This window comes from Aquarana catesbeiana, linkage group LG10 (assembly GCF_042186555.1).
Source record: "Aquarana catesbeiana isolate 2022-GZ linkage group LG10, ASM4218655v1, whole genome shotgun sequence".
In the NCBI taxonomy this organism is placed as follows: Eukaryota; Metazoa; Chordata; class Amphibia; order Anura; family Ranidae; genus Aquarana; species Aquarana catesbeiana.
In genome coordinates, this window is record NC_133333.1 from 83,938,590 (window position 1) to 83,953,216 (window position 14,627).

Genomic DNA, 14,627 nt, shown 5'->3' on the forward strand with positions numbered 1-14,627 from the left:
CCCTGATATATTAGCACCCTAGGAGGGAGCCTCCGCTAGGCCTACCCAAAACACTCCTTGATCCCATTGTTAATCCTATCAATAAATACTTCTTCTATGGTCCTTTAAACAATGTACCCTTTGAAATGTTCAATTAGGTTAACAGCCCATACCTCACACACCTAGGTAGACTTGCATAAGATTAACACATCAAAGGGTCTTTAGCTGTCCCCTTGCTATGTTAAAATTCAGTTGACTTGGACAATTCAACTGAATTTCTGGTCAACATGGCACTCCAATACAACATTATACATAAATCGGCCAACATATTACAACAATATTAAGCACAGTAAACTGGCAGGGCTGGGATTCGGGAGATGTTAGGGGGGAGGGACTTAACAGCCTTTCAATTACTCATTGGCTGAGGTGGCAGCAGGAGGCGGGCTGCTCTGCCTCCTGCTACCTTCTTAGCCAATAGGTACAGAGGGTACAGAGTCATTTACTGCAGTGCCTCATGCTTCCTGTGTTGGTGGGACGGAATTCCTCTACAAAGAAGCTGCTGCAGAGATCGAGGTGAGTGGAAAAAAAAGTGTTTATCTGAAGCTGCTAGAAGACATATACAATGCATAGCCTGTGCCCCGCCCCCTGTTAATAACAGTCACTGTATTGCCAACCCTATTGCTGTCCTTTTAGCAGGGTGAAAGTAACTTTGCACATGTGTAGCATAGGTGTCAGCTTATGTCACCATGTTAAAAGGACAGCAATATGGGTAGCATTACAGTGACTGTTATTGGTTGGCAATTGAGTATAGTTTATATACTGTTTTTGTGCGTGTTTGCAAAATTAAAGTGGGCTGGTCTAGATGAAGTCCAGGGCCAAATTCCCCCCCTCCCCCTTAAGATGCAAATGACAGCGGACAGGGGTATTTACTTTGTTTCACACCCACAGCAAAATCTACCCAACAAGTCATGATCGCTGGGCAGCAAGCCCGTTGAACGCATCCCATTCAAGTGTCGTGAGGGCCGCTGATAGAATCTATACCACACTGGTTTCCCCAGACTCTGCAAATCCTCCATCACCTCTGACACCCTGGGTTCAGTCATTTTTACCAACTGTCACCTATAATAAGAAACTTTCACAATACCAGTGAGACAGTTCAAGTTTGTTTACTGTGGTAAAAGGGACACATAAAAGTGTAACACATAACACCGTAAAAGGTATTTTTATCTGAACAATATAGCACAGTTAATAAACACAATTTGCAATTGGTATCCTTTTGGTAGTAAAGAGAAATGCAAAGTAGAAAAATGACCCAAATTGTGCCAGACCCTATTTCTGTCACAGTAACCTATGTGAACAGGTCAGCAAAAGGGTAGGGAACTGACACTTGATTTACTATGTCAGGTTCTCTCCCTTTTGTTTCTTCAACCCACAGGCAATTAACATCAGTACAACATGACAAACATTATGCAAACTATTGTGTTTAAATTGGCTGACCCCTTTAAATAGAGTTTCAGAGAAAATGAGAGCAGACCCTTTATGCTAAAACAACTTTGGTCACTTGAGCGAATAAAGAGAGGATAAAAGGGTCAAAGTGTTACTCCTTGGAAAACGGCAAATCTTCAGCTAGCCCTGAAAGGTTAAGAATAGGGTAATCCTTGATGATAGGGTATAGCAAATTTGGCTGATCTGTGGTGTATCTTTATTTTACTACACACTCTTCTTATAAGGCTGGAATATTATTGTATCCAATAAGATTGCTGGTGGTAAAGATGTGAGCAGGATATAGATGTCTGCATACATTATAGAGTATGTGAACCAACTTCCAGTGGCACCACAAGTACCAGAAAGCTGGGTTGGATAAGGGATGTCTATATGCAGTGTCTTAACAGAATCGAAATGGGCAAATGCCTGCTCACCATCCTGGTTACAGAAGCTGCTGGCAGTGATGATGAAGACTCTTTCAGGAACTCCCTCTGAATCCCAGCTTTGGTAATGGCATCTGACCTCCGTCACACTCCACCACAGCCTACCCGGATCTGAAGTGCAGGCATTGCTGGAAGACCTGTATCCACTGGAGATGGGAAGTGATGCTGTTGGCAGATGTCCCTCTGGATGCAGCGGGTAAACTACCCTCTGTACAGCCCACAAATCAGCAGCAGCTCTCACTGACACAAAGCCCCAGCTAGTAGATCAAAGCTGGTGTCCCAAGAGAGTGATGTAGACCTCTGCCAGCCCTTTTATATTCTCTCCCAGAAGCCTGTTCTCCTCTTCTCAGCATTCTGGTAGTGGTAGTTCAGGCCATTCCTGCTGGAAATAAACTTCAGCACTCGGAACTACACATCCCACGATGTTTTGCTCTGCTCTAAGTTTTGTCTAAAAGGAAATTACACAGGGAGTCCAAGCCAACACTAGAGGGAGACAACCCCACATTAATAATGCTATACAATGTCCCTGAATGGCAGACTTAATAGCCAGCTCCTGGCTACATTCTCCCCCCACTTGAATTCTTTGGTCCCCAAAAAGGCAGAGACATTAAACTATTCAAACATTATGGAAGAAAAGGGTTATTAACAGATCTATAATAACATTAACCACAATCTAAACTCAGCAAATATTGACACACATTTGGATTTTGCTGAAACCATTTATTTATACCTTCAATCAATTCAAAATCAGTTTTTGAACAGGCCAGGGTAATTGCCGTTTCCCATCCATTGGTGTCAAAGGTCAGAGCAGAGTCGCTCCCTACCCAATTAACAGTAGGGAGATTAGGCGTGGGAACTTGTCTTTAAATGGTAGGAATCAGTTCATCAGAGTTCTCTCCTAAAGAATCATAAATGAGTCTCCTTGGAGGATGTATATTTCACCTTAGCCAAATGGGAGAATTCTTCTCAGAAGGTTGAACAGAGTCCTCTGCTTGACTTCCGGTGTGAACAGGACTGCATGGCTCCAAAGGAAAATCTGTAGCTGCCGGCTCAGAGTTCGGCTGCGGAGGGAAAAGATTTACTTCCTCTATGAGTTCAGAGATAGGCATTTGACATTCTCTGTTTTCTCCACCCATAAGGGGAGTTCCAGCCTCTGAGCAGCAATCTGGTTCAGGCAATATCAAGGGTTCATCAGCAAAACTGATCAAGTCTCCCGTCTCTCTCTCAGAGGTTGGACTGGTACTCTCAACCTTGATGTGATCAGCTTCCCTAAATGATGGTAGGATTTCAACTTCTGACTAGGAAGTCTTCGTATTGTTTTAGTCAGCTCTCCTCCTCTGCTCTCTCCCATAATGTTTGCATCAGTCTCTGTTTCTGTAAGCCACATCCAAAAGGGCACTATTTCCTCATCCTCACTATCTTCCTTTTCCTCTTGCTCTTCCTCTTCCTCTTGCGACACAGTGGGAGCAGAAACTCATTGATGTGAGCGAGTCCTGGGTGAAGTTGGTTTCTCAGGAGGTGAAGGGGGCACTGGAGGCACTCTGACTGCATCAGACAATGGAAGCAAATGACTTTGATGCCACATGTTCAAGGACCCTTGTCTTCCCTCAGGTCTGATTTGATAAACTGGTAGCCCAGGAAGCTGTTTACAGATGACATAAGGTTGTGATCACCATGATCACCATCAGTCAGCCAGCTTATGTTTTCCTGGTACCCCCAAGTTCTTCAGTAACACATCTCCAGACTGCAAATCTTGCACTCTCACTTTTAAGCCAAAATAATTTTTGTTCCATTATTCTCAGGTTGAGGCATGTTCCATGGCTTTCTTGTATGCTTGCTGCAGATTCTTTTGTAAGCTTTCAATATAACCCCGGTGAGAAGTCAAAGAAGTATTGTCAACAGATGTTCCAAAAGCTAAATCAATAGGAAGGTGAGCTTCTCTTCCAAACATGAGTCGGTATGGAGAATAGCCAGTAGCATCACTTACAGTACTGTTGTAGGCATGGACAACAGCTGCAATTCACTTACAGTACTGTTGTAGGCATGGACAACAGCTGCAATATGATTTCCCCAGTGCTGTTTCTTCTCTGTAAGCAGAGTCCCCAGCATATTCAGTAAAGTTCTGCTAAACCTCTCAGGTTGAGGGTCCCCTTGCAGGTGGTAAGGTGTGGTCTGAGATTTCTTTATGCCTAGCAAAGTGCACAGCTGATGAATTAACCAACTCTCAAAGTCTTGTCTTTTGGATTGAACGGGCAGCCCATAATGCACGAAAAACTTTTCAACTAGGACTTTTGCCACTGTGGTCGCTTGTTGATCTTTAGTGGGATAGGCCTGCGCATAATGGGTGAAATGGTCAGTCACCACCAGGACATTACTTCTTCCACCTGTATCAGGTTCCAGGCACAGGAAGTCAATGCAAACCAACTCCAGAGGCCCCTGGCTCTGCAAATGTCCCATGGGAGCAGCCCGGACTGGTAATGTCTTGGGCTGGATACATGCTAAACAGGAATGAGAATAACTCTCTACCTCTCCTCTCATGTTGGGCCAGTAGAAGCTATCCCTGAAAAGTTCTCTCTGTTCCTAAATGTCCATGGGCATCATGCAAAGCTATCAGAATTGTTGCATGGTTTTTCCCACAAAGGAATAGCTGCCATTTTTCTTCCATGTCCTCAGAAGGACCTCGCCTATACAGTACTCCATCACTTAGTTGCAATCTATTCCATTCCCGATGTACAATCTTCGCTCCAGTCACAGAGCTCTTCATTAACAAACTTGGATCCTGCTAACTCAGGGCCTGGATAGCCAGATGGCATTGTGAATCCTGATGCTTTCTCAAATTTCTTTTAGACACTTGAGGAAGGCCCTCACCTCGTACTTGCGTCAGCCCACAATAGCATTTGGGTATCTCCGAGGGGTGAACTCAGATGGATTCGGCTCCAACACTTTGATTTCAATTTACAAATACTGTACTGGTGACCCCACAATAGGGATAAAACTTTTTCGCAGAAGAGAGTTTAATAAGACTCGTGGCCATTCATTACAATTAGAAGAAAAGAGGTTTAACCTTAAACTACGTAGAGGGTTCTTTACTGTAAGAGCGGCAAGGATGTGGAATTCCCTTCCACAGGCAGTGGTCTCAGCGGGGAGCATTGATAGCTTCAAGAAACTATTAGATAATCACCTGAATGACCGCAACATACAGGGATATACAATGTAATACTGACACATAATCACACACATAGGTTGGACTTGATGGACTTGTGTCTTTTTTCAACCTCACCTACTATGTAACTTCCCTTCAATCTCCTGGCCATGCCTTGACACAAGGCCCATACACCTTCTGCAGTAATATAGGACCAGTCTCCTGGCTCTTTCTCCTGTTGATAAGGTCTATGAGATAAGGCGTCTGCATCTCGATTCCCTGTCCCAGATCGGTACCTTAAACTGAATTGGAATCCAGCAAAGGCTGCCAGTTGCCTATGTCCTGTTGCATCCAATTTGGCAGAAGTCAGAAGATAAGTTAAAGAATTATTATCCGTTTTCAACACAAACACAGCGCCATACAGGTAATGCTTCAGTTTGTCTACTACAGCCCATTTTAGAGCCAGAAACTCCAGCTTGTGAAAGGGATAATTTTTTTCTGATGGTGTGAGACTGCGTCTCACATAATACACTGGTCTAAGACCACTGTCTTGTTCTTGATAGAGAATTCCCCCCAGACCATCTCTACTGGCATCTACATGAAGTTCATAAGGCTTGGCAGAGTCAGCATAACACCGGAGCTTCAGTGAGACTCTTCTTCAGATGTCAAAACACCTTTTCACACTGGGAAGTCCACTGATCTTGTACCGACTCTCCCTTCTTGCGACAACCAGACTTCTTCACTTTAGACTCATTCTCTCCTTCTCTGGTGGCAACTTGCAACAGCTCATTGATAGGCCAAGCAATCCTGGCAAAGTTCGCCACAAACCTCTGATAGTACGAGCAGAATCCCAGGAATGATATCAATTCAGTTACAGTCCTTGGCCTAGGCCATGTGGTGACAGCCTCCAACTTCTTCGGGTCCCTGGCTGCCCCTCCAGCAGAGATGACATGACCCAAGTATGTAACAGAAGTTCTGTAGAACTGGCACTTTTCCAACAACTGTTTCAATCCTTCTTCATGGAGCCATGCAAAGACCTTTTCCAACCAGGCTTCATGCTCTTCCAAAATCTTCCGGAACACAATGATGTCATCTAGGTATACAAGTACTTCTATTAGATTCATGTCTCCTACTGTTCTTTTCATCAACCGCTGGAAGGTTGCTGGGGCCTCTGACAATCCTTGAGGGATCCGACTGAACTCATAGAACCCCAAGGGGCAAATAAATGCAGCCTTTTCTCAGTCTTCTTGGTGCATGGGGATTTGGTAGTACCCACTCTTCAATCGAGTACACTGAACCATTTAGCCCCAGTAAGACACTGGAGGGCATTTTAAATTCGAGGGGTCGTGTACTGATCAGAAACAGTGCGGTGATTCAAAGTCCGGTAATCAATGCACATACGCAGTGACCCATTGTTCTTCCGCACCACCATGATAGGAGGGGCGTATGGGCTTCTAGACTCTTGAATGACCCCGGACCTCTTCTCTTGGCCAACTGCTCCCGAAGGTCTTCCAAGTCACTGAGAAGTATTCTCCGGGCTGGCTCTCGAAAGGGCTTCTCCTCTTGCAACTGGAATTGATGCTGAGCGCTCTTGGCACATCCCACATCAAAGTTATCCTTCGGGAAAATCTTCTCCCATCTAGCCAGTTGCGACTTCATTCTTCGCTGCCATGCAGGGGGTAAAACTTCAGTACAATGCTAGATTTTCTTCTGCATCTTCTGACAATCTTCTTTCCCAGCAACCTCTTCAGGGAGCACAAGGGGGGCTGCACTCACTCGTCCCAGCAGCATACGTGCTCCCAAAGTAATTGGATGATCTGTAACATTCCGAAGACTAATCGGCACCTTCTTCCCAGTTCGGAACAGGTCCTTAGTAGGAACTAACTCAGGAAACATCTCTATTCTGTAAGCTTGAGCCTGTTCATCAGTCCCTAACACAACGAAGAGGCCGGGTTGATCCCAGGTCAAATTAACTGTAGCCTTCAGGCAAGAAACTTCTCCAGGCTGCTACACTCTCTCCTTGGTTTCCAAATACCACAGATGTCCTATTCCCTCGGCAGGGGGGCTTTGTTCCTTGGCTTGAGTTGAAGTAACTTAGGGTGAATCTTATTGGGAATGGAACCATCTTCTCCCAGCACAGATGACAACAGCCTCCTCACCAAGTTGGTGTTTGTCCCAATCAGTATGGAATTCCATCCAGCCCCGGGTGGCCTGGGGCACACAACTGCTAGTGTATCAAACGCTTCTGCTTTCCCAACAGCTGTTCCAAATGCTATCTGGATGGGGATATACCCATCATATGGGCATTTGGCAGTTCCAATCCCCCAGATCCCTAGTTCTTCAAGCTCGCGTAGAGGAATGTGTCTCAGGTATTTGTCATAAAAGTCTCTGTATAGAAGCGTGACCTGTGCACCAGTATTCAACAGGGCCCTAGTGTAGATGCCCACTACCTGTACGGATACAATTGGGGATGGCCCCACTAACCTTTCTGGTAAGCTTTTTAAGTTGTTTCCAGTAAGGGTGGGTCTGTGATCTCTCTTTTCCTTACTCTGAGAAGACTTAACAGTGGCCCTGGGTGGCGGTAAGACATTGACCTCCTGTGCCCGCGTCCTTGACCCCGGTGACGGGTTACTTGACTGTGAGGGTGACAAAAGTGTCGACCCCAGGCCTTTCTTCTGGCATCTCTTCTTGGCCTTCCTCCTTCTATCCATCTTGGAGCTCTGTTTCTTCTCGGGGTTCCCAGCTGGCTCCTTCACTGAGAACCCTGAAAGTTTCCCGCCTTCTGGTTTGAGAAAAACTTCTGCAACACTTTTAAGAGTTCTGAAAGAAGTTCTGCATTTCCTTCCTTCTGTGGGCACTGTGCCTTGAAGTGTCCTGGTTCCCCACACTGGAAACACTTCTGAATATCTATCTTCTCAGCCTGAGCTTTCGCTTGAGCTTCCATAAGGTACATCAAGGCCTGTTGTATCGGGTCTTGAGCTTGGGCTGCCTGTGCAGGCAAATTGACAGGGGTAGCCTTGGGTGTAGATTGTGCTACAGGAGGCTTTAGGCACTCCCCCTACTCTGACTCCTCGTCGCTTTCCTTTTCCTCGAGCCGGCTGGGCTGTTACTTTCTCTGACTTTGGAGAAACCTTCATCACATCTCGTGACCCTTGATTTTTCTCATCCAGCAAAGCTTCTTCTTCTCTGACCAGCTTCATCAACTCTAAGTTAGTTGGAGTCCCTTGTGTTCCCTTCAGCAACAATCGGAGCACAATTGGATGATTTGGCCTAGCCCCTTGCAGAATCCTTTCAAGTCTAACTTTTTCAGCTTCCCGAGGATCAATCCCCTTTTTTCAGGATAATCTGATGCAAGATTCGAACCACTCTGACAACATAGTCCAACAACCTCTCTCCTCGACTCTGGTAGGTATGTTCGAACTTGTGCATCAAATCAGGTAGCTTTTACACTCTCCCATAAACTGCACACAAGGCCTCAATGTAATCCATAGCCACACAATCTGGTTTTCCCCTCTTTAGGCTGCTGATAACATCAGCTGCTGGATTCCTGAGGCTTTCGCTGATCCGTTGCCTCTTCACTGCCTCAGGTACATTCCACTCTTCTATTGCCTGCATAGCTTGGTCCATCCAACTGTCAAATTCTTCCTCCCCCCTTTTCCAATACCCCTGATGAGCAGAGATGTTGTGACTTTTTATCAGGCTCTCAACCAATCAGCTCATATCAGTGTAAAAGTAAGCTGGGGCATCCCTGCAGTTAGACCATCTGTAGCTGGTCCGTCTGTAGCTAGGCCATCTGCAGCCTCCTAGTCTGGGCTCCCCGATCCCAGCTGGTCAAGGTCTTCCTCCGGATCACTTGCTGGCAGCAATGGGATCACTTGAGCCTCTAGGCCTTCCGCCAAACTCACAGCACTCAGCTGGAACACTCTCTCGCCATTCCAAGAGAACGTAAGTGTAATCTTCATCATACTTGGGTTTTAGGTCTAGGAGATAGGACCCTTGTTCTGGGACAGCCTTCCTCATCAACTGTCACACCTCTTTGTCAGTCCACCCCACGCCAGGCATTTTCAGGACTGTGGTTTGCTCCAATCGGCTCCCATGTTCTCGATCCCAGTCTACTGTCTACCGGCTCCCATGTTCTACCCTGGACAGGTCCCCCAAATGTAGCGCTACCCTTATGAGGGTTACTGATAGAATTTATACCCCACTAGTTGCCTCGACTCTGCAAATCCTCCGTCACCTCTGACACCCTGGGTTCAGTCTTTTTTTTTTTAATCTGTCAATTTTTATTAGTTTCTCAGATAAATTACAAATGCTTCTTGGTACATTTACATATAGATACAGAAATTAAAAATACATATAAACAGGATAAATAAACAAAGGAACAAAGGAACAAAGGTGTTATCAATCCAATCTACAATTAAACGTCAATGAATTACAATACACTGGTAAGAACTACATACCATATCGATCCCATTGGGACCATATTGTCAATAGGGAATGTTCCTAAACTAAAAAGGGAGGGGGGAAGCCAAAGGAAAGGCATATGGAAGTCACTTTATAATTCAACATGTAAATTCAATGGTTATTAAAGTCCTTCAGATATTTTGAAGCTTTAGGATGTACCAACCAGGCTTGCCAAATCCCTTTACATTTTGCAATGTTAAAGTTTTTGTATGCCAACATTAGTGCATAGTTGGCCTGTGTGTTTAATACCACATCATATGGACTGAGAGCAGTATTGGAGTTCTACAGTTTAGCAATGGTGAGCCTCGCTGCTATTAATATGTTGGCCACAATAGTTCTGTGGCTTAATGAGTATATATCAAGGTTTAAACCTAGCAGAGCTGTTGCAGGCTTAAGAGGAACTAGGTTACCCGTAAGGGATGCAATAAAAGAAGATACAGCCCTCCAGAAGCTGGAGAGGTTTTTGCAGTTCCAAAGTGTATGATATACTGTAATGTTCCTATTTGATCACTGCATCTCCAACAGATAGGAGAGGAGGAAGAAGGAAAGATTTTAGAAAGTTTATAGGGCGTCAAATACCAAGGGTTAAGTATTTTTTGCGAATTCTCCCAGTGTTCTATAAAAATTGTTTCAGATTGGTTTATTTTAATGGCTGTATGCCAGGACTCCCAAGAGAATGTTTGGGAGAGATCTTTTTCCCGCTTGAGCATATTAGTACTCTTTATATCAATGGGAAATAAAGCCAGAAAACTTTAAAAAAAGGATATACCTTTAGTATTATGACCTCTGTTAGAGCAAAAAAATATATCCATATTTCTACAGGGATTGATAGTTTGTCTTCAGGATCAAAATTTTTAAGTTGTCCGATCTTACTAATTTTGTTCTTTATAGATTTCTTATGTCAGGTAAAGTGTCGTATCTGTTGAACCCTTGGTACACCCAAGGGTTGACAGACATATGAGATTTGCAATAATCCATCACTCATAAAGGGGTATGTATCTGTACTACATCCTTTGCGTGTTGTGTTTTGCTTATCACGTATTTCCATGCCATTAACATGGCTTTAATGGTTAAGTAGGAAGGTATTGATACTGAAGGGAAAAAGTTATATGCAACTGCCAGAGCAAATAAATCATGTCCATTATTCTATGTTTAACCATAGTTTGTCAGTATCTGGGATAAACCAAGATTTCATCTGGTCCAAAAGTGTGGCTATAAAGTATTGGTGAATATCTGGCAGGCTCATGCCTCTTTTTTTTAGTTGAACATAGGATTGCTAATGCTATTCTTGTTTTTTTCCCCTGCCATATTAGGTTATTTAGTTTAGCATTTACTCGTTTGAAAAATTTAAAGGATACTGGAATGGGGAGGGACCTAAAATATTAAAGAATTTTTGGCAAGGTGATCATTTTAAATGCTACCATTCTTCCAATCCAGAAAATCTGGGCTTTTTGTATAGTTTGAAAATTTGGTTTAAACATTTTGGGTAATTTACTTCAAATAGTTTAGAGATTGGAAAGGAAAATTGGATCCCCAGATATTAAATAGAGGATTCATCCCAGTTAATACTTGAGGCTAATGCATAAATTATCAAGCATTCCCATAGGTATTTTTATTGGTAAAGCAAAACATTTATTACTGTTATAATATGAACTTCTACCAAAGTTATCCAACACTTGCTGTAACTCAAATAAAGAGTGTTTCAGTTCCGCTAGAGATAAGATTATATCGTCAGCGTACAGACGCAGTTTATATTTGTTATGTCCTATCTTATTGCCTATGATGTTAGGATTTGATCTGATGGCTATAGTCAAAGGTTGAAAAATATAATGATATGCAGCACTATAAATGTAGTATTACAAATAAAAAGTCCATAGTGTTTGAATTAAAGTCCTTATTCAGGAGAAAATGCTGGAATCACCCACAGTGTAGACAGAAATACAAATTAGGTGAATACGGACTTATCCTCCACCGAACATCAACACACCAGGCCTCTTACCAAAAAGAATGGACCACTTAATCACAGGTGGTCAAACAGGCATGATAAATCCACAGAACCACAAAACCATTAATGGAGATCACAGATGGCTGGGTCTTGTAGTCCCACCAAAGAATCAGAGGTGCGTGCATAAAATATAAAAGAAGGAACTCCTCATGGTGTAGTATTATAAAACCAGGGTCATATTTATTCAAAGAAAAATCCAGGGTACTCACATTTCATCAGATAAAAACGAGCATGTAAAAAAACAGCAGTCTGTATAAGCAGCATATGTTTCCAACCACAAAGATGGCCGCAGTCGACACGTGACAGTGTGGTGATGTCAGAACTCCTCCCAACGCGCCGTTACGCACAATCGAACGTCATCAGGGGCAGAACACATAAATGTGTGGATTTACCATGCCTGTTTGACCACCTGTGATTAAGTGGTCCATTCTTTTTCGTAAGAGGCCTGGTGTGTTGATGTTCAGTGGAAGATAAGTCCGTATTCACCTAATTTGTATTTCTGTCTACACTGTAGGTGATTCCAGCGTTTTCTCCTGAACAAGGACTTTATTTCAAACACTATGGACTTTTTATTTGTAATACTACATTTATAGCGCTGCATATCATTATATTTTTCATGCTTCTTATTGTCACCATACAATTTATGCAGCTGCTTTATTACCGTTACTAGCGCAGTGATTAATCTTGAATTTATTATAGTCAAAGGTTCAAGTGCTAGAGAGAATATTATAGGTGAATGTGGGCACCCCTGTCTAGTACCATTTGATAAGTTAAAACTCTTGGAGATGGAGCCTGAGGTGAACACTTTAGCTGAAGGTATTGTGTATAAGGACATTAAAATATCATGTATAAAGAAAGTGAGACCAAATCTGTTTAGGGTTTCAGAGATGTATCCCCAGTGAACCCTATTGAAAGCCTCCTCTGCATTTAGACTCAGAAGCAGAGAAGGGATCCGACAGTTTTCAACATAACCTATCAGACTGATCATACGTCTGGTTCCATCTGGGCCTTGACGGTCTTTTATAAACCCCACCTGGTCAGGCTCTATAAGGCATGGTATCACATTAATAAGGCGGTTAGCAATTATTTTAGAGAAAATTGTTAGGTCAGAATTTAACAAGGATATGGGTCTATAATTTTTGGGTGATACAGGATCTTTACCAGTTTTTGGGATCGTGATAATGATTGCTTCTAGCATTTCTTTAGGGAAGTTGTTATTTTTAGTTACTTGATAAAGACATTTGTTAGATAAGGAGCTAGTATATCAATAAAAACTTTGTAGTATTCACTCGATAAACCGTCTGCTCCTCGGGTCTTATGAAGAGGTAAAGAGCGGATGACTTTACATGTCTCTTCAACAGAAATTGGTACATTAAGTTTTTGTAATGTGTTATGATCCACCGAAGGTAGACAGATCTTATTTAGAAACTGTGTTTTCTTTTCCTTGTCAAAAGAAGTTTATTGAGTATACAATGTTATAAAGATACATAATGTAAGTTTACAAGGATCTATAAAGTAAGCTCATTGTTTTACAGTAGGGTTTATATAGGTAAATATCATGAAATTTCAAATATTAAACATTGGGTTCACGTAAACCTAAATTAAAGATATATATCATTTCCTTAGTTACTTTTGTAGGTATTTAAATGATTTATACCTACTATACATATTGTTTACAAGTAGAGTGTATATAGGTCAAATAAATTCTGATAATGAGCTTTAATTGTAAGGTGGAGAAAAGGAAAGAGAAAGAAGAAAAAGGGTTGAAAGGTAGAGGTATGGTCCACAAGGTTGTCCCGCTCGTCAGTTTATTATTCTTTTTAGTTCTCTTTGAAGCCTTAGAATGGGTGTCTCTGTAAGTCATTTAATCTGTTACCATGGCAACAGGACAGAGTCATTGAAGTTTGACAGGAACTGTTGTTTTATCCAAGGATGCCAAAGTTTTTCAAATTTTGGAATTTGATTTTGATCGATGGCTACCATCTTAGCATGGGACATTGTATTATTCATTCTGTGAATTGTTTCTGCTAGTACCAATGTAGGAGATTTCCATGCCTTGGCCACTGTTTGTTTTGCAGCCGTTATTAGTTGGATCATAAGTTTGAATTGAGAGAGTGTTAACCATTCCGGTTTTAGATTAAGTAAAGTTAAATATGGATCTGGTTGTATTATTTTTTTAAATATTTTAGATGCAATCACGAAGACTTCCTTCCAGAAGGTTTGGATTACTGGGCACGTCCACCATATGTGTAAATATGTGCCTATTTCCGGGCATCCTCGAAAACAAAGAGCTGAGGTATTAGATGAATATTTTGCCACTCTAGTGGGTACAAGGTACCAGCGAGTTAGGACTTTATAATTTGTCTCCAGTGCTAAGTGTTGGGTGAAGATGACTTAGATATGAGCCATATGTTAGACCAGTCCGTGTCTTCTAAAGTTCGTCCCAGTTCCTCCTCCCACCTCTGAATGTAAGAGGGTCTATTAAGATTTGCTACTCCATATAATTGATTATAAAGTGATGAAATTGTACCTTTAGCAAATGGATCTTTTGTACAGATTGATTCAAAAAATGGATAATTGGGATAATGGTGTATCCCCCTTTAGGAATGGTGTATAGAAATTTTTTTTTTTTTTTTTCCAAATTGTTATTTATTGTAAATAAAAGTCATAGTACACAATAGTGATACAGAATGATAACATACAAGGATTATTATAATGCAGTAGTATAGAGTGCTACATACAGTAATCACCCTTATTGTATTATCTGTTCTGAATAACTTTGCAACTTAGGTACTGAAGTACGGTTTAACAGTAAGTAATGATAAACTAGTAATGAACAGTCAAACACTGGTATCTATATCTTGAATTAATATAATGAGTACAGCGTGTTAACTGGGGTCTTTTTAGGGTTTTGTGTGTTTAATAATGTAACCTAATGTAATGGTGTGTTCTATTGTGTTTGTCTGGCTTCTTGTTTTTGAATCAGTAATCTTTCTATTGCTGTAGTAAAAGTTCTGGGATCTCCAGGTGTTATATCTATAATTGAGACTGTGTGTAGGATCATTTAGTCGTAAGCTAAATTGACTTTTGTTTGTTTGGGCTCGGTGTG